We start from the raw sequence: 19,862 nt of genomic DNA, 5'->3' as shown, positions 1-19,862 counted from the left end.
ATTTGTTACACAGTAGTAAATAATAAATACAGGATCACTAGTATTGTGTGATCAAGGAAAGACACATTTCTTTCTGCCATTCTCTGCCTATAAAGAACATTATCCCAATAAATCTACATGAAATTTAAAATAATGGGATTTCTACCTAGTTAAATATTCTAAAATATGATTGAATAAATCTCTTAAAGGGACTAAGCAATCAGTTGGAACAATTCTCCCAGGAAGTTCTGGTAAACAGTAAGATGATTACCTACAATAATGCCTATTGTTGGTATCATAGAATGTTAAAATTCTTCTTAGGGGCACAGATCAATTTTGATTCCATATTTTCATTTTTACCTCTTGGAAGGGTAAGTTATTTTTCACTAATTTCATCTTATAGAATTTTTAAAAAAATAATTTTCATCAACAGAATACACTGGAATGGCTTCCAGAGAGGATACTAATTAAAGCAATCATATAAACAGCATATTTTTTGAACAAGTTTCATTTTTTAATGTTATTTATTCATTTCAGAGAGGAAGGGAGAGAGAGAGAAAAACACCAATGATGAAAGAGAACCATGATCAGCTGCCTCCCCAACGCCCCACACTGGGGATGGAGCCCACAACCTGGGCATGCGACCCAACCGGGAATCAAACCATAACCTCCTGGTTCATAGGTTGATGTTCAACTGCTGATCCACGACAGTCAGGCACAAGTTTCATGTTTGAACTCATCTCCACATCCTTTGTTGACAGTCTTTTTTTCAAGAGATGACCTTGCTGGCCCACAGTCAATAGCCTGTTAGTAGGATCCTTTCTCCCATCTCTGGGCAGCAAGTTAATCCCAGTGAAGCTTTCTGGTCTGACAGCAACAAAGCAGCTAGATGAAATCATGGCTGTTATTCAGCCTGGTAATAGCCCATGATGGTTTCTCACAGGTTTGTTGAATGACTGTCCATGGAAGGGAGGTCTCACCATCTGAAAGGGATTGCATTTCTTGGGTTGAGGCTTGGAAGATAGATACAAGTTGAGCTTTCCCACCCTTTCTTTCAATAATGGCTCGTTAAATAATCTGAATTGTTAATGACAGAGTGATTTCCCTGCAGGTCTTAGAGTTTGTCAAACACATCCAATTTATAAACCTAAACCAAGACAGTTTACATTTTGTGTATATGTCTTGGCAGATTACAAGCCAAAAAAATTGCAGACATGAGGCTCCCTTGTACTGTCTGCAGCTAGAGTTCTGATTGTGCCAACATTCCCATTACAACCCATAATTCTAAGGGTCAAAATGGGAACAAGGAAGAGAATACCCCACAAGGGTCTGACCATTTCTGAGAGTAGCTTGGTGATTTTCCTGATTCAGACTTGGATGTGCATCTTCACACAAGTAAGAATAAAGATCAGATTGCAAGAGGACTCAATCAATTTTGGGTGAGAGATGAAACTCCTCATTTCTGTTGACGTAAGTCTGGTGATTTGCATTTCTGGCAGTCAACAATACTGCCAGGCCTTCTAGGACAGCTACTATGGGAAACTTCCACAGTTTTCTATTTAATTTCTTACATGGGAACTTTTGAGAAGAGCTAAGAAATCTACTTTACTGGGGAACCTAAAGACCATTGTGAAATCATTTGGAACTGCATCAAGGTGAATAAAATGTCTCTGGGACCTGAACAAAGCTTTCTACTGTCTGGGATTTATATAAACATGAGCCCTCAATAAATTCCCATCTAATTTAGACCACAAATGTCGACTCAGCTTCATCTGGGATTGGCTGGCCAATATCAGGGTACCTTGTCCCAGACAATGACCAGCCTATTTCCTGGGAGCAAGAACTCTGCTTGGATGGTAAAGTTCACTTATAATGTGTGGGTTTATTGCTGTATATGAGAGCAAGAGGAGAGCACACCAATCAGAGCTGGAGGATTTAGAGATCCTAGGTTTTGCCTAGTGACCAAGAGGCTAGTAAGATGGTAGTAGATTAGATTTGTGTTCCTAATTCTTAATTCTCTCCTTGTAATGGAATTACACATGGAGATCCTTTGCCATGTAAGTTTGCAGTGCCTCTCAGGAGAGAAAAAGTATCCCTGACCCATTGGCTTTGGCCTTGGCTATGTGACTTACTTTGGCAAAAGGAATACTAAGTAGAAGTGAAAGGGTGCCAGTTCTTAGCTGAGATCTTAAGGAGTATTGTGTATTTCCACTTACTCCGTGTGTGTGTGTGTGTGTGTGTGTGTGTGTGTTTTGACATAATCTGTGAGAAGAACATGCCCCAGATAGTTGCTGGCTCCAGAATGAAGAGAAATGTGGAACAAACCTGAACAGAAGTTGAAACTTGGAGCTGAGCCCAGCTGAACTACAGATAATCTTGATGTCTCTGAGCTAGAAATAAGTGTTTATTGTTATACGCCATCAAGTTTTGGAGTCATTTGTTACACAGGATTATTTCAGCAGAACCCTGATTAATACACCCGATTAATCCTCCATCTTCCAATGTTCAAATAATAGGATTGTAATTCTATCTGAAGAGGCCATTGGTTATTATCTGCCTCTAGCCCATCCTGAGACCACCAAAGCCATGTCAGTGAGATAACAAGCCCCTGGCAGTGAGATGACCCTCTCCTGAGATACAGGTGTAAGATGGCAGAGTCAAAGCTCAAATTCCTATATCCTCACATCATGATAAAATCAATCCTTAATTTTACTTAGAAAACACTTTTCCAATTAAACAATCACATGTCATAGCTGTATAAACATTGGATACACGGTGTAGTCAAACACTGTGTATGGCCTATGGGTAAATTAAGCCAGGAGACACCATGATGATTATGTGTTAGTTTCAGAAACTCCTCCTAAGACATTTTCTCATCATCCCAGATGGTGTCTAGTTCATGAATTCATATATGGTGTCTAGTTCCTGAATTCCAATGCAATATAGGAGAGACAGGAAGAAAAATATTCTATTGGAGACTGAGTGCTGATCATCTGGCCTATCCCATAGTCACCACTTTATACAGTTACAAAAATAGCTGTTAACTCTTCATTTTGGTTTCAATGAAGACCTGGATTGTAAGAAAGACTGTTATCACTTCCTTAAAGATCTTCTACGGTAGGCAGAGTTGGATGAAATAAACATGATGATCTTTTACAATTCTTTATTCCAATGTCATTAAAAGATATAGTACTATCAATTAATTTGATGCTTCTTCATTTTCAAAAATGGGCAAAATTTAAGTGTTTATTTTTAATTTTTTTCTGGCAAATGGTTACTTAATAAGGTTAATTATCATTATTAAAATATGTTGTTCCTTTGATTACCTAAGATTTAGTTAAATTTTTATTGAAAGTCTGACTTCTAAATTCAATTTGATTTTAGCTGTATCTGTTATAGGGAGTGATGGTATTGTTGATGTCCATTGAAAGAGCATATGATGAAAAACTTGGAAACCCATTACTTTTAAGTAAGTCTGTTTATTTTTGAATACTATTTGGTTAAGAACACCCAACTTTGATTAACTTTTTCCTTGGTTTTAGGAAAAAATATAATGGCAAACTTGATACCTTTGCAAACAAATATTTCTCTGTGGAAGGTATAAATATATTCAATTAAACTCCTATTTGGTTTTCTAACTGTATTTAACTTCTGTGAACATATCTATTTCTAAATGTTAAATACAGTATGCCTTGTTTTCTAGAGTTAACCCAATTAAGACAACTCCTTCCAGAAGAATTTATTAAAACAGTTGAAAAAACAGGACCTCAGCTGACCTCTAGAATAAAGGCAATTGGATTGGACTTTCCCAGTTCTTCTTTTTTCTTTTACACTCATCTGGAGAGCTTTATTTAAAAAAACTAGACTTAACTTATATTCTTTTATCCAAAATTCCATTTGCACATAGTTCTCTGAGATAGAGGTAGGAAAGGTATCGAGGAGAGGAAGTAAGTCATATCAAACTTTGCTTTTTTAAAAATTTATTTTTATAGGCATTTTTTTAAAAACATCCAATTTTGGTGGTTGGTTCAAGACCTGGCAGAAGGACATGACCCCAAAATTAGAGGTGCTCCATCTAGAAGCTCTTTGTGAAGAGGTTAGAGAATAGTGTGTTTGTGTGATAGTAACAGTGATTGCAAATAAAGTTATCCTTAGAGGCTGGAAGGATATTCATACCCACTACTTTATAAATAGCAATAGCTAACTTTTCTAGGTCATGTGCTATGTGTCAATTATCCATATAAGTGCTCTATATGGATAATGTCTTTTTTGTAATAATCTAGTGAGAAAAAATAGAACAGGTTCAGGCTATCATAAGAGTTTTCCTCTACAGTATTTAAATGTCACCTTATAGAAGTTCAAAGAGAAAATAAATTGCTCATAAATTCAATAGCTATCCAATTGTCATTCTTTTTGGACTTAAATATACCAATAAGATATCTAATCAAATGCTAGTTGGCATAGTCTATACTGGATTGTGATTTGGACTAGGTTTTGTCTGTATATACCATGGTTTTTTTCTATAAATGCATACATACATACATACCTGTGATAAACTCTAATTGTGGAAGCTGTAAGAGATCAACAACAACAATAAAATAGAACATTTATAACAATATAGTGTAATAAAAGTTATGTGAAAGTGGCATTATTAAGTAAAATAATGGTTACTTGAACATGAGCACTGTGATACCAAGACAGTCGATCTGATGATTGAGATGGCTACTAAGTAACTAATGGGCAGGGAGTATCTTCAATGTGGATGTGCTGGACAAAGGGATGATTCATGTTCTGGGCAGCACAAGATTTCATCATGCTACTCAGAATAGTGTGCAGTTTAAAACTTATGAATTGTTTATTTCTGAAACTTCCTATTTAATATTTTCAGACCACATTTGACCTTGTGTAACTGAAACTTTAGAAAGTGAAACTTTGGATAAAGTGACTACTATAGTCCGGATTGCCAGGGTCCTGGCAGAGAGCATGGAAGAAAAGGGCGAGGAGTAGAGCTAAAGGGACACAGGGAAGATATCTGACTAGTGGATTTAGTAATGCATTATGGCTGTCTGCACATCTTTGAAGACATTTGAGTGTATAAAATGTTTCTAAACCATTCAAGTATAATTTATACCTGGTAGTAAGACTTGTCATTTTTCAGTTATTGATGTTAGAATAATTGTGTGGGTAATTTTATAGCATATATATATATGCAAAGCTCCTCCACTTTCTCCCAATATTTTACAGTTGGGGGTGGGTGAAAATTATGTAGCTTAAGGTGTGGAACATGACTGTCCCTGCCAAGAACATACATGGCATACATGGTGCTCTGACTGTCAGGATTCCAGGGAACTGTGTCAGTCTCTTAGATGGACTAAGATTTTCACTGAAACTGCTAGAGATGCATGTTTTGTGTTGCTGAGCCTTGCTAACTTTAAAATTCAAGTTGGGGTAGGGTTACACTGGATGAGTCATGCTAACTTTGCCTGAGACTTTCTTTAATTTTTGATTTTGCTTTTGTACTTAGAAGTCAATATTTCCTCTAGATGACAGCAAAAAATAATATTTAGATGTGTCATTTATTGATTTCAAATGAAGGTTTAATAAATGTGGACAGAAAAGTCTTGCTAAATATCCTTAAAAATATCAAGGAAATAAGAATGCACATGCTTTTCTGGGACAAAGTTGAGTCAGGCAGATACCTAACTCTGTTTGCTTCACCTCCTGAACTACAGTAATACAGCAATATCCATGAATGACCTTTAAGAAATACAATAGATATTGTGCAAATACTGCCAAGTTCATTGTCTACTGTGATAAATATGTTACCACAAGGCGACTGTCCCTTGTCTCCCTACTGCAGAGGTCCAGTATTGCTAGATGTTGACATCAACGAAAGAACCAAATATCATATTTGAAATTGGAGTTGGGGTAGGGTTAAACTGGATGAAGGTAAAAATGTGCAAATGTCACATTCTGCACATACAAATTGTCCTAAGGCACTCTTGATAGGTATCATGTCCTGAGAAGGTGTCAGGTGTCATCTAGGAAATGATTAGCGTTTTGGGGGGCATTTAGACCCAGAATTTTGATGGCAAGTAAGAAATGTATTCATTGTCATTTGTTCTTTAAGCATGTCTCGAGTACCTTTGTCTCCACCATTGTCCTACTAGCAATAGGAGATACCAAAGAAGCAGACTCCATGCTTGCCCTAAGGAGAAAAGGGAGAGGTTGGTGGTCAGGAAATATATTTATGAAACAGACTGAGGATAGGGATACAAGTAGAAAATGTAGTTGTACCTGATTCAGAAATGTAAAGTCAGTGTGAGTGAACTAAGCCAAGAAAAGATATTGAGATCAGTGGATATTGATGAACACAATGTACAATGGATGGTGTGTAGTGGTAAGAAAATGTGTGTGTGCACACACATGTCCCCACACACATGCTTTGTATGCATTGCATAAAGAATTGTAACTAATAGAGGGTCCCAAGACATGCCCCTTCCCATGGTTCTTCACTATTTCCTTGTAGGTCTTTCAAAAAGGCAGTTTTAACTCAATGCTCCTTATACAAAAGGAAATTGGGTATAACTGAACAATTAAGGGCTTGTGTGTGTGTGTGTGTGTTTTAAAGGTTCCAGGTGGCCATATTCTTTCCTTCATGCAAACTAAATGAAGATTTCTCAGTATTTATCCCTATGCCAACCACAAGTCCCAAATCTGAGTTTCCTCTGAATCCAAGTTTTAAAAAGGATCATATCCAATGTTACTCAGAGAGTACCATCAGGGTGCCTGAGGGTGGCCAGTTCACAGACCTTCAGCTTCTTGTGTCCTTTAACACCTCATGAGTAGGCCTTTAAGCAAGTATGAAAATAGTTTTTAAATTTGAAAAATAGATGCAAATAATAATAATAATGTGTAATTTGGAAGCTGAAAATGAATGGCTAATGTATATATGTATTTGTAACAGATATAACATTTTAAGTACAAATTAACACAAAAAATATTGCTGTCTTTTGTATATTACTTTGACGAATTCCAGCTCTCTACTTTAACTTAAGTGAGTCAGTTCAAGGGTCTGAAACTTTGGGACATGAAGTTATCTTCAGCAAATAAACAATCCAGGACTCCTGTGTGGAGACCTTTACTACACAGGGGGATCCTTCTGTGTTTAATGTTTACTCTCTGCTGACAGTAAAATTCTCAAGATCAAAGAGCATCTTTACTGACAATGAGAGGGGGAAAGTCCTCAGTTTCCCAGAGGATTGTTACACACAGAACTAAGGGAAAAACAAAACAGTTGGTAGGTAGACAATTTGTCTTACTATAGGCCACTCTCAGTTGTGGATGAGGACTAAAAGGAAAGAAATGCAGACTAACTTACTCTGCTTAACAACACCTTGTGAATTACAAATATTTTCCTTAGAAATCTCATGGCTCTTATTGATTTAGGCTTTCTTAAATTAGTGAAACAGAGTTTCTAAATTTGAGACAACAAACAAATGCCTTGTGCGGATCCAGAACCAGCATGTGGACAAGGTTAGAGGCAGGTATGCACTTATAAACATATAATCAGATAGGAAGGTGATAACATGTTTCGTTCACTCAGAGGCTCCCATTCCCAGGAGGAGCTAGGACACCACATCTCATACGTACCCAGGAATTTACCAATCTCAGGCCAGAGCCAGAGACCATCATCATTCCAACACCTGCTGTGGCTGGTTTCTTGTCCATAAAACTCCTGGGTAGTAGGTGGATGAAGGTTATACAAGTGAGAGGTCAAACACGAATGTTCTTCTGAACTTGAGCTTTAAAAAGGTTGGCCCTGCCTTCTGTTTAACCTAGAAAAATTAGTCCCCCATAATTATTTGATAGGATTCAGCAAAACAGCCAGAAGTTTTGGTAGGGAGGGAGAAGATGAATGCATTTATACTAAAAAGCATGCAATGATAATGTATGAATAGTTTATAAGCTATTTCAGGATTTCCATTCCTACTGTCTTGCTTTGAAATGACTACTTAGTCCAGAATTTCACAGCCTGATGACGTGGGCCATTTGAGGCCTTTCTCTTACAGACTTGAAGCTGTTGACAGAGGGTCTTTTGGAAACCTGCTTCTGAGGTTCATCAACAGTTGTGCTTCAGGTTCTATTCATGGGCAGGTCTATAGTAATAGCCCTCAGACTTCAATATCATAAAACTCTGTTATTATTATGGACCTTCAGGAAAGTAAAGGAAACTTGAGCCACAGATTATCAGAAGATGGCCTTCTGATTGACATGTCCCCTGCCACATCTCTTGAAGTTGGATCATGGTTGTACAGAACCAACCTCCACCCACTCATTCCTTTGGGAATTTTGGAATTATTTGTAACTAAGTAATATGCTTTTCTTGGATGAGGAATCAACTAATTGCTTATTTTCTTTGGTGCTTTGCAAATCTGACTAATGTTGACTCAGGTAGATATTACAGTTTCTATGCTGTGGTGATAATTACTGGCAAATACATGTTTGGTTAGAGGTAGGTATGCATTTATAAACACAATCAGCTTTGACAAGGTTATACTTCTTAATGATGTAGCCCTGGGCAATGATTTCTCCCTCTCCTTTTAAAAATTGTTATTAATTGTTCTTAGTTTAATTGTTAATGAAAATGGCTTCCTGAATTTCACCTCTCTAGCTCATTATACAGGTCATCAATGTAGAAAACAGAGACAAAGGTAATTTATATTTCTTTTTGAAATATAATTCTGTGACAGTTTGAATCTTTCCTTTGCAATAATTTATGTATAAACTATGTTGAATGGCACCAGATTTTGGTAGTGAGGTAATTACGGATAACAGTCACTATCTCACCAAGGTCAATAGTCACTTGCTGCTTGCTTTAGATCAGTGGTTCTCAACCTTGGCTGCACATTAGAATCACCTGGGAATCTTTTTAAAATCCTGATTTCCGGGCCTCATCCTCCGGAAATTCTGTTTCTTTGTTACTAATGTTGTGGCCCCACCCCATAACAAACAAACAGAATTTTCGGAGGATGAGGCCTGGAAATCAGGATTTTAAAAAGATTCCCAGGTGATTCTAATGTGCAGCCAAGGTTGAGAACCACTGCTTTAGATAGTAAAATTTTAAAATCCAGTAGTTCTTTATTAAGAAAACTAAAATTTTTAGGACAAAATTACCTACAAGTTGTGAATAAATGTATTAGTAATTAATTGCCAGTACGCCCTAGCTACAATTAAACATGCTACAAATTGCTTTTAGAAACCATGCATACTTTAATCATATCTTTTAAAAGCTTACTACTAAGTAATTGACATTTCTTTGGGTAATAGCAAATTATTTTTCCCCACCCACGATTTTGGCTTGTATCTCAAAATATTTTAAAACTGAGCTTTAATACCAGTCACAGTTTCCACAGGAAACTACCTCTGTGGTCAAAGAACTTACAACACACATTTTCATGCAGCACTACCCATCACTACTGATTTTCATTTAACTTTTTCTTTCCTTAACAGAGAATTTGAAATAGCATTTCCTTGAGGAAATTACTTGGGAATGTGTGTGAACAATCAAACCGGTGGTATTTTTAAGTTTTATGAAACCTCAATTCACATGTATTGGACAGAAACCTTAAGGTATTTAAGATGAATATTGTGCCAGATTTCTTCAGTGTACAACAAAAGGAAAAATGTAAATGGAATAAGAAATACAGTTTATGTGTATTAGGGGGAGGGGAGAGGGTTATCGGGAAATAATTTTGGTGGAAAGAAACGAATCCCCACAGCTGTTAGCTCTCTTCCTGGCTGTGGCAAATTGTATATTCCCCAGTGATGGGAATAGCATCTCTCATCTCACATGCTCTTCTACAGTGTGGCTTCGACGCTCCTCCTTTCACAAGGTGGGAACTCTGTTGGCAGTCCTGAGCCCCCATGGCAGCAGACGGACTACCCTGAAGTCCCGATGCTTTAAGGAATCTCAGGTCAGCCCACAGGGAGGCACTATGTGAAGGGGCCCTGGCACTTCATGGAGAGAGAGGGATGCCAGCCAAGTCCGGGTTGCTTCAGCCCCACTTTGTTCCAGTTCAAGTCACTGTCTGAATGCAACTGCACCAGAAATTTCACACTAGAACTGCCCAGCGAGCCCTTCCTGAATTCTGATTTGCAGAAACCAGGGAAGATAATAAAGTGATTGTTTTGAGCCCAAGTTTTTTTTTTTTTTTGCGGGGGTGGGGGCGTTGTTTTGCAGCAATAGTGATTGGAACACAGGCACACTAGCTCAGGATGAGGCACCGAATGGAGTGGTAATGAAGAGGGGTAGGAGAGGGGGTGGAAGAGGCTCATACCCCTCTTCTCTACTGTTCACCTTGTTTCCTCAGGGTTCTTTTGCCTCCACATCTGGTTACTAGAGACTTTACTCCTTTATTGCTCCATTCTAGCTTCTTTCAATGAAAAAGGCCCTGGCCTAAACTGGCTGGGAGCCTCTCCTATACATATAAGGACCAAATGGCAAGATCTCTGTAATCCTCCACGAGGCCTCCAGTGACAAAGTAGCTAAGAGAACCAGTTGGAGAAGCATGCTTTATCAAGCATCTGGGGCAACTGCACAGGAATTGAGAAAGGAGCAGTCTGGGCCCTCCAAGAGCTCAAGTCCTTTAAGAGAAGTAGACTTGTAAATCAGTAGTTGCCTTGAGGGGAAGTGCTAAATGGAGGTATGTACAAAGTACTGTGGGAACACGGAAGAGCTGGGCACAAGAGAGCTGACTATATTCTGCTCTGACCCAGGCAGGTTGCCACAATTCTCTCTCCATCTCTCCCTCCTCCTCAGACCACTAATTAAATTGCTTGTTCCCAAATATGGAGAGGTTCTTTAGTATCTCCAGTAAATTTCAAAAATCTAATATGGAGGCTATATATATCTAATTCGCAGACAACTTGGGAAGCAAAGGGTGATCAAAATATATTTAATACAACAAATACTCAGGCATTTCTCAGTTGAGATAAAATTATTTCTGAAATTTGTTTTTGTCTCCTCCTTCACCACAAGCAGTCTTATTTCCCTGCACAGGAAATAGTAAATGGCTGTTGAACTGAATTAAACTTAGGTGTAACTAATACACTTATGGAATTATATAATCCCTTAGCCATAAAAGACAAGCATATGATTATGAAAATAAGGTCAGAGCTCTCATAACTTAGCTTATATGAGAAGAAAAGGCAGCACATATGCTTTAGGATGCTATATATAGAAATTGATGATGGCGAGGAAAATGGGAGAAAATGCATTTTGAAAGTTAAAATACATTCCAAATTTTTCAGCTAAGAAAACTAAGTACAAATCAGGCCTTTTCAAGCTAAACTTTGTTTGCACTGGGTAAAGTGCAACTTCCTGTTTTGAAGAACAAGTTTTAGTAGGTTCAAAAGGTCTCTTGGGGACTCACTCATCCCCTACCAACATAACATTTGGACAATTTTAAATGTAAATTAGGGAAAATATGGATTGAGTTGCATTTCAAACACAACTTAAATAAGAGAAATAAAAACTATATTTGAAAAATTTTGCAACCATTTTAAAGCTTCAGATCCTGGGTAATTTCCATTATCTCCCATCAGCAGGAGGCCAGGTGCAGCAGCTGAGCCTTCATTCCTCTGTCGGGACAATGGGCATCCGTTTTGCTTCTTAGCCTCACTGTAAACAAACACCCAGTTATAGCTCATCTCTCTTCATTCGGACTCATTGGGCAGACAGTCTCTCTGAATTAGCGAAAGAGTTAACAGACTACGCATAGAGAAAGACAGCTTTATTTCTTTGGAGTGTAATTAGGAACACTCACACATCTAACAAACAACTGTTTTTCTGGTGCAGTGTTCTTACACTTGAGCGCACATGGAATTCCCTGGAGGGCTTGTTAAAACACAGATGATTCAGTCTCACCCCCAGAGTTTTGGATTGAGTAGGCCTGGGCTGGGGCCTGAAAATTAGCATTTCTACCGAATTTACAGGTGATGTTGATGTTGCTGGTCTGAGGACCACATTGAGAACCACTGTCTTGGTGGGCAGACATACTCTTGGGCCTTCTTTGAGGGGCAGAAAATCTGCATACTTTGAATTCATGTATTCACTGATTGATTTAACAAATGGAACATGTAGCTCGTTCTATGCTCACATCATGGGTTAGATCCAATTGATGTACAATGAGTGTGCCAGGGTTTCTTAAAACAATAATTTTGCTTATGCAAAATGAAAATGCTTTCACGTTTTCTTTTTTTTAAATATATTTTTACTGATTTCAGAGAGGAAGGGAGAAGGAGATAGAAACATCAATGATGGGAGAGAATCTCCGAGCCCGCAACCTGGGCATGTGCCCTGGACTGGAACCAAACCTGGGACCCTTCCATCCACAGGCCAACACTCTATCCATTGAGCCAAACCAGCTAGGGTGCTTTCACCTATTCTTGTTTACACTATTGGATTTTCCTTAGCATATCCTTAGACCTAGCTTAAATTATCATAAATTAATGGGCTCCAAATCAATAAAACCTTACTGCATTTAATGCAAAAATTTTGTACATTTGAATTTAATTATTTGATGTGGCAACACTTTGCTAGTGCTGAATTCTACTAATTAAATAATTTTCCATCAATGTTTATTTACATTCTCTTAGATATTCTGTATTAAAATGCACCGAGGGTCAGTTATTCAAGAGATAAGCTCCAAAATAAGAAAAGGCAATGTTGGACTCACTCCTTTAATCAAAGTATACTTCTGTGAACATGGAGAGATCACACCAATTCTCATTAAATACCAACTGCACAGAATAACATGAAATTATGAGGATAAAAATATTTCTAAATTATCTCATCTCCCTTCCTGGTATAGAAACCTTCTCAGATATCTACATCTTTAATCAATTTAAGGTTCTGGAACGTTCATATAACATCCATCTTTGTACCCAGTTCCCTGTTTCATATCCAGTTTTTTCATGTGTTCGATCTTAAACACAAGCCTGTAGAACAAATGGCTGCCACTCTTCATGAAAAAAACCAACAACAGCCCTCAGATTTAATAAAGATGCCTTAAGAAGATCTCAGCAATTGGGGCTCATGTAAAATGGAGTATGTGGAGAAGCAGCAGAAAGTAGTGAAAGGAGCATAGGATGTGGAGTCAAAAAGCCTAGGTTTGTGTTGTAGCTTTGCAACTAACCTTTACTGACCTTCTATGACTTTTCACTTTTTTATATTTAAATGTGGAAAAAAGCTATCATAATGAGGTTGCTGTAACATTTGGAAAAAATACGCTAAAACTACATCCAATTATGAAAATGTTATTACAAATAGTACTTATTTATAGGATTAAGTTTCATGACATGTGTTGAACTTTGTCAATAAATATGATGCTTCTATAACTTTTGATTAATGTTTATTGGATTTGACCTAGCTATCCCCAGTATTCAGGTAGGTCTCCTTGGCTTGGTTTTCAATGGCTAGTATTTGGTCATGAACCAAGGTAAATCTCGTGTGGCCTAAACCCAGAAAGAAACCCTCACTTAGTGCTATGCTTTATGACATACATCAACCCAGGTTACATCCAAATGGACCTCAGAGAAAATAAGTTATATTTGTTGACACAATTTACACTAAGAGGAAAAATCTATGTCATCTATGGACTGGTATCTCAATCTATATGAATTATTTGCCAGGGCTGCCATAACAAAGTAGCACAGACTGGGTGATTTAACCAACAAAAATTTATTTTCCCGTTGGGCAAATATCTCTTCCTTCTGGAGGCTGCAAGCCTGAGATTAAGTTGTCAGCAGACTTTGTTTCTTCTGAGCCCTCTAACCTTGGCTTGCAGATGGCTGCCTTTTCTTTGTGTCCTCACATGTATTCTCTATGTGCCTGTGTCCTGCTCTCTTTTCAATAAAAACACCAGTCAGATTGGATTAGGGCCTACGCTGATGACCCCATTTTAACGTAATTACAGTTTTAAATACTCTATGTGCAAATATAGTCACATTCTGAGGTAGTAGGGGTTAGATTTCAACATATAAATTTTGGTGAGATACAACTCAGCCCATAACATCACACATAAGCCCATAACTGCTGCTTTATCATAATGGGATGGAGATAGCAATACCCTCATGTGATTCCTTTTTATGCTTAAATAAAGGTAGTGTTTTTAACATGTTCTAAAAGTGGTTTTGACTACCAGAGGGATCCTGTAATTGGGCAATCCTATATAATAAAAGCCTAATATACTAAGTGTCCGGTTGTCTGGTCAGCCTTTTAACCAATCAAAGAGAAATATGCTAATGATATGCTAAGGCTGCTCAACTGCTCACTGTGACGTGAACTGACCACCAGGGGGCAGACACTCAATGCAGGAGCTGCCCCCTGGTGGTCAGTGTGCTCCCACAGGGGGAGCACTGCTCAGCCAGAAGCTCTGAGCCAGGCTCACGGCTGGCGAGCCCAGTGGCGGTGGAGAGAGCCTCTCCCGCCTCCTGGGCAGCACTAAGGATGTCCAACTGCCAGCTTAGGCCCGCTTCCCCTGAGCGGGCCTAAGCTATCAGTCAGACATTCCCCGAGGGCTCCCAGACTGTGAGAGGGTGCAGGCCAGTCTGAGGGATGCCCCCGAGTGCACGAATTTCATGCACCGGGCTTCTACTAAAACATAATTAGAATGACATGTTCAAAATTAAATATAAAGTTGATTATGAAATTTAAATACTTGATGTCTGTGCATCCTCAGACATAAGCATCTGTTAATTAACTTGATGATGATATGATAATGATGATAATGAAAGCTGCATTTATTGAATCACAATGATGTGTCACTCACAGTACCAGGTCTTTAAATATATGACCCAACTTAACATTATCAACTCTTCTGTTATATTCAGTGTTTTTATAATTTCAATATTGCAAATGAAATATCTATGACATTTCACACAGTTTGCAAGAGGAAATGTGAATCACTAGCATGATCATTAGCACTAGCTGCATCTTATAGCCCTTGGAAGACAATTCTTAATTACCTATGAGAGGTTTGTGGACTTCCTGAAATACTTTGCATAACATGGAAGTGTATATACAAGTGCAGACATGAAAGATCTACAGATGTTCTGTCTTGTTAAGAAGTTCAGCTCTGCTCTATGGTCTAGGAAATGTTGATTAGATATATGACAAAGAGTCAAGGTACCTCTAATCTGCCTTCTACCCTTCTTGTTTTCATTGCTGGACATAGTCCCCATAGTTTCTCCTCTACTGTGTGTATGACTTCTATTATTCCTTTAGTTTTATCAGTTGTTGTGTCCTGAGTGTACCTGGTTGAGTTTTCTTTCCCTTTTAGTCAAGGCTGTTGGTTGCAAGTGACAGAAACACAACTCACACCAGTTTAGGATCCAGGCAGTAAATTGCACTGCCAGGATTTGAACTCAGGCCTTACTGACTTCAAAGCCTTAGCACATAGCAAATTGTCAACACTTCTAAATAAATCAAGAACAGTATAGACTTCATTGTCCTATGTATTAACTTATACTTGGGATCTGTTTAACAGGGCCTTCTCCTTGGAAAATGTTGTGATATTTGGAAGATCTTTCTCACTGTAACCCAGAAAGTATATCATGTGGCTTTTCCCTTGTCTCTTTCAGTGGCATTAAAACTGGAATCTATTGTAATATTATTTTGTATTCCATCTTTTCTGATGGAAGTCTTCTAAACACAGATTACAAACCAGCTTGGTTTTTAAAAATTTCAGAACATTATCTTGGATTAGGGGTTGGACATGACACGCTTTATTCAGCATGACAGATGATTTTCTACGGAAAATGACTGAGTGCCCCTGCCCGGTTATGCTTTTTCTTACTTCATCCTAGCTGGCCCAGTCCACTTTTTGTGGCTGGGAAGTAAGTCTCTCCTTGTTCACAAGGTTCTGAGCTGGTGATCACCCAGATTTCCCTGCCCCATCCCTGGATGGCCAAAGTAAAAAGGGTCAGAAATGCTTCATATTTTTTTTTATTTCTTTTTAAGGCTATTGATGCCACATTTTCAATGGCAGATTTCATCAGTTACATAGAAGAAACTAGTGAACAGTTGAGGTCATCTACACTGTGATCTAAATAGTGGCTATGTATTTCATTAACAAGACGATCTTTACTTGAGTCAAAGGATTTGAATAACGCTCCCCATCTCATTTTCATGGTGTTTAAGTTTTGTCTTCCAAGGACTTCAGACAAAACACACACACAGGGTGGCATATCATACAACAAAATGAGCTGCAGGTCGTATATGCCAGAAGTCTGAGAAAAAAAAATAAAATGAAAACAAGTGTGTTGGGCCAAATAATAAGAAATAAACAGAAATGAAGTAAAGTCACAAACCAAGCCAGAAAAGAAACAGAAACCCCATAAGAAAACACTCTTAAGGAAATCAACAAAATGTGTGGCCAAAGGACCATCAGGAAGGTTGTTCCCAGATGGCCATCTCTCCTGGGCAGTCTCCCCTTGGGAATGGAAACTCCAGCAGGCAGCCAGACTCTACACTGTGGGCCCAGTGCAGACCATTGCCTATGTTAGGGCCTGGGCCTTGTTAAACTTCAGGAACTTTTAGTGAGCATATGAGAAAGGATTCTGTCCTCAAAGCCCAGCCCTTCCTGGGGAGGCCTCGTTGCTGAGGCTCCCAAGTTCAGGGTTGGGGAAATGGAGTATGAAGTGGAAGAGTAAGGGGTCCCTCCACTTCTTAAGGAAAGCAAGGTGCTTAAGAAACGAAAAAGGGTGTGGTGAAGACCAGGAACTTGGTAGTTCTATGGTGCTAGGCATGAGTCTTACCTCCCTTCGTTCTATGACCTGGGGTATTCATTTCAATTCTCTGTATCTCAGTTTTCTCCTGTGTAAAAAGAGGTTAAAAGGTTACTGTGGAAATACATGAGATAATTTAAGTAACCACTTAGACTGGTGCTCAAAATGGTGTCTGTTGTTATGTTAAGGTGTCTATTATGTTAGTGTTGGATGGGGGAACAGGAAAGGGACAAGGGGTTAACCAGAGGATAGCAGAAGTCCTATAAAGCCACGAAGGAATACTGGCTTGCCCAGGAATCTGCCCTTGTGAACATTTTAGTTACAGTATTCTTATTCAAATTTCTTAAGAGTTCTCCATCTCTTTGAGGAGTAAGTCCTCTGGGAGCTACCCCTGAACCACTTTGCCCTTCCTGGATGTCCTCAGAATTGTCTGGACCAAATTCCCCACACAAATATGTAGATCAGGTGTGTTTGTGTTTCCCTCTGACAACCCAAAGATCTCAGCATCTCTGGAATTTCCTGGGTCCCAGGAGTTGGGTCCAGGCAACCAGCCACCCAGCATGGCTGGCTGCAAAACAGACACACGCACCAAACAGAGAATGGAAAATAACTACCACTCCTGTGGGTTTTCCCCAAGCTTATCTGAACCTTCACAGTCTCCAATGGCTGAATCAACACACATTGCAGAGATATAGGAAAAATAAAGATAAGGTAAAGAAAACAAATATTCACGCTGCCTTAATCTTACCCAATTCCCAAAGGGTCTGTTCACATATCCATTGGCCCTAATTGTCTAGTAACAGAGGGGACATGGTGCCCTCAAACTGGGTGAGTCCACCAATGGTGGAATATCAAAGGTTTTTTCCATTACATTTTCCCTTTCCTCCCCTTTACAGGACATGACTGCTATCTCAGTCAAGTTTGGATTATTTTCTGTCAAATAGGAATATTACAGTGGGATGATATAGACAGTTTGGAGGCCAGTGTTTTTATTGATTTTTGAGAGAATAAGGGAGCGAAAGAGAGAAAAAGGGAGAGGGATGGAGGAAGAGAGAGAGAGGGAGACAGAGAAAGAGAGAGAAGAAAGAGAAACATCAACCAGTTGTCTCCTACATACACCCTACACCCCAGCCAGGGATGAAACCTGACATCTTTTGGTATACGGGATGATGCTCCAACTAACTGAGCAACACTGGCCAGGGCTGGAAGCTAATCTTAAAAGCTCACATGTTAGAGATTGTTGGACGATCAAAAATTATTTCATGCTGCACTATGATTCATGTGGACATTTATCTTCCAATTGTAGCATTCTTAGCAACCCTTCATGGTAATATTGTTAAGTAAGTGAATTCTTACTTCTACACCTTCTTTTAGGTGTTCTCCATTCCCTGTCCAATACTTATCTCCTCTGCATGGTCCCAAAGAGACCCTCACACTTGTATACCCCAGCTCAGCTAACCTTTCTCTCCCCAACCTCTCTCTACACCCAACAAAAATTTATGGGTCCTAAGACTCAGTCCTTCAATGCCAGGAGATAACTTTTTTGACAAGGTGACAGCTAACTAATCCAATCAAAGAATACTTCCTAGTTTGTTAATGTCCATAATGAATTCATGTATAATCACTCTTGGGGAATATATTTCCATTTTAACAGAAACTTTCTGAGGTCTTGATGTCATAAGTTAACCCAAAGGAGGGGAGGGAGATATTTGTATATCCATTTGAGGCACTGACTATTGCCTTTATGCTGCTGATTGTCTGCAACATCAAACATTTTGATGTGTCTTGGAAAAAACAGCTTTTACATTCCTGGATTGGGATAGTGTGCTTGGACAACATCAATGATAGTTTGGCTGTGCTACAGAAAATAATCCAGAAGCTCTTGCCTTTTCAGGCTTGAGCTATTTTATTTATACTGTCAGATACTTGTGAGGTTGCTGTTATAAGGGTGGTCTTAAGAATATTAACAGATTCACCACTAGAATTGAGGAATTCAGCCCTCCCTCTGTCACCAACTAGCTTTGTGGTCCCAGGAGAGTACCTTCACCTCTCTCAGACTTGGTTTTTTATTTTTAAAACCAGAAGAGTTGCACTAGATGATGTCTAACATCTTCACAAACTTGAAGGTTCTATAATTTTAAAATCCACCGGGGAAGCCTGCTAGGGTATTAACTGTCTAAGTGTTAAACACGGATGTATTTTCAGTGAGATTACTTTAGGATGTTGCAGAGATACTCATTGGGGACATTGTTTTTTGCCTGAAGATTGGTATTTTGCCACAGTGAGTCCTTTTGCATTGTTCCAAATGTTATATTACAAACCCATAAGCACTGTTTTAAAATGTTTATCTTTCCAAGAACAATTGGATGGTCAATGAGCATTTCTTCTGCACATCTTCAGTGTACTTATTTTAGTTTCACTTGGTTCCAATCCAAAGTTTCTGGTTTGAGTATTTGTCTGATGCTTATTTTAGCCAGTGATTTTGTCTGTCTAGTTGGAAAGGCCACACTTTTGAATAGCTACATGGGATATACTCATAGTTTTTCAAACTTGATACTTCCATGTTAATTCTCTTACCCCTCAAACTATCAAGGTAGTCTCCTGACAATTTCAAACATCATGTTATCTCCCAAAATGGATCATGCACCTGTAAGTGTGATTTAACAGAATTTTTTTCACCATCAATTACACTTCTGGTTATGTATCCAAAAGAATTGCAAGCAGGGTCTTGAAGAGATATTGTACACCCATGTTCATAGCAGCTTTATTCACAATAGCCAAAAGGTAAAAGTCATCTAAATCAGCGGTTCTCAACCTGTGGGTCGCGACCCCTTTGGGGGTCGAATGATCCTTTCACAGGAGTCGCCTAAGACCATCAGAAAACACATATATAATTACGTATTGTTTTTGTGATGAATCACTATGCTTTAATTATGTTCAATTTGTAACAATGAAAATACATCCTGCATATCAGATATTTACATGACGATTCATAACAGTAGCAAAATTACAGTTATGAAGTAGCAACGAAAATAATTTTATGGTTGGGGGTCACCACAACATGAGGAACTGTATTAAAGGGTCGCGGCATT

Source organism: Myotis brandtii, unplaced genomic scaffold (genome assembly GCF_000412655.1).
Source record: "Myotis brandtii unplaced genomic scaffold, ASM41265v1 scaffold349, whole genome shotgun sequence".
Lineage (NCBI taxonomy): Eukaryota > Metazoa > Chordata > Mammalia > Chiroptera > Vespertilionidae > Myotis > Myotis brandtii.
This window is presented reverse-complemented; position numbering follows the sequence as displayed.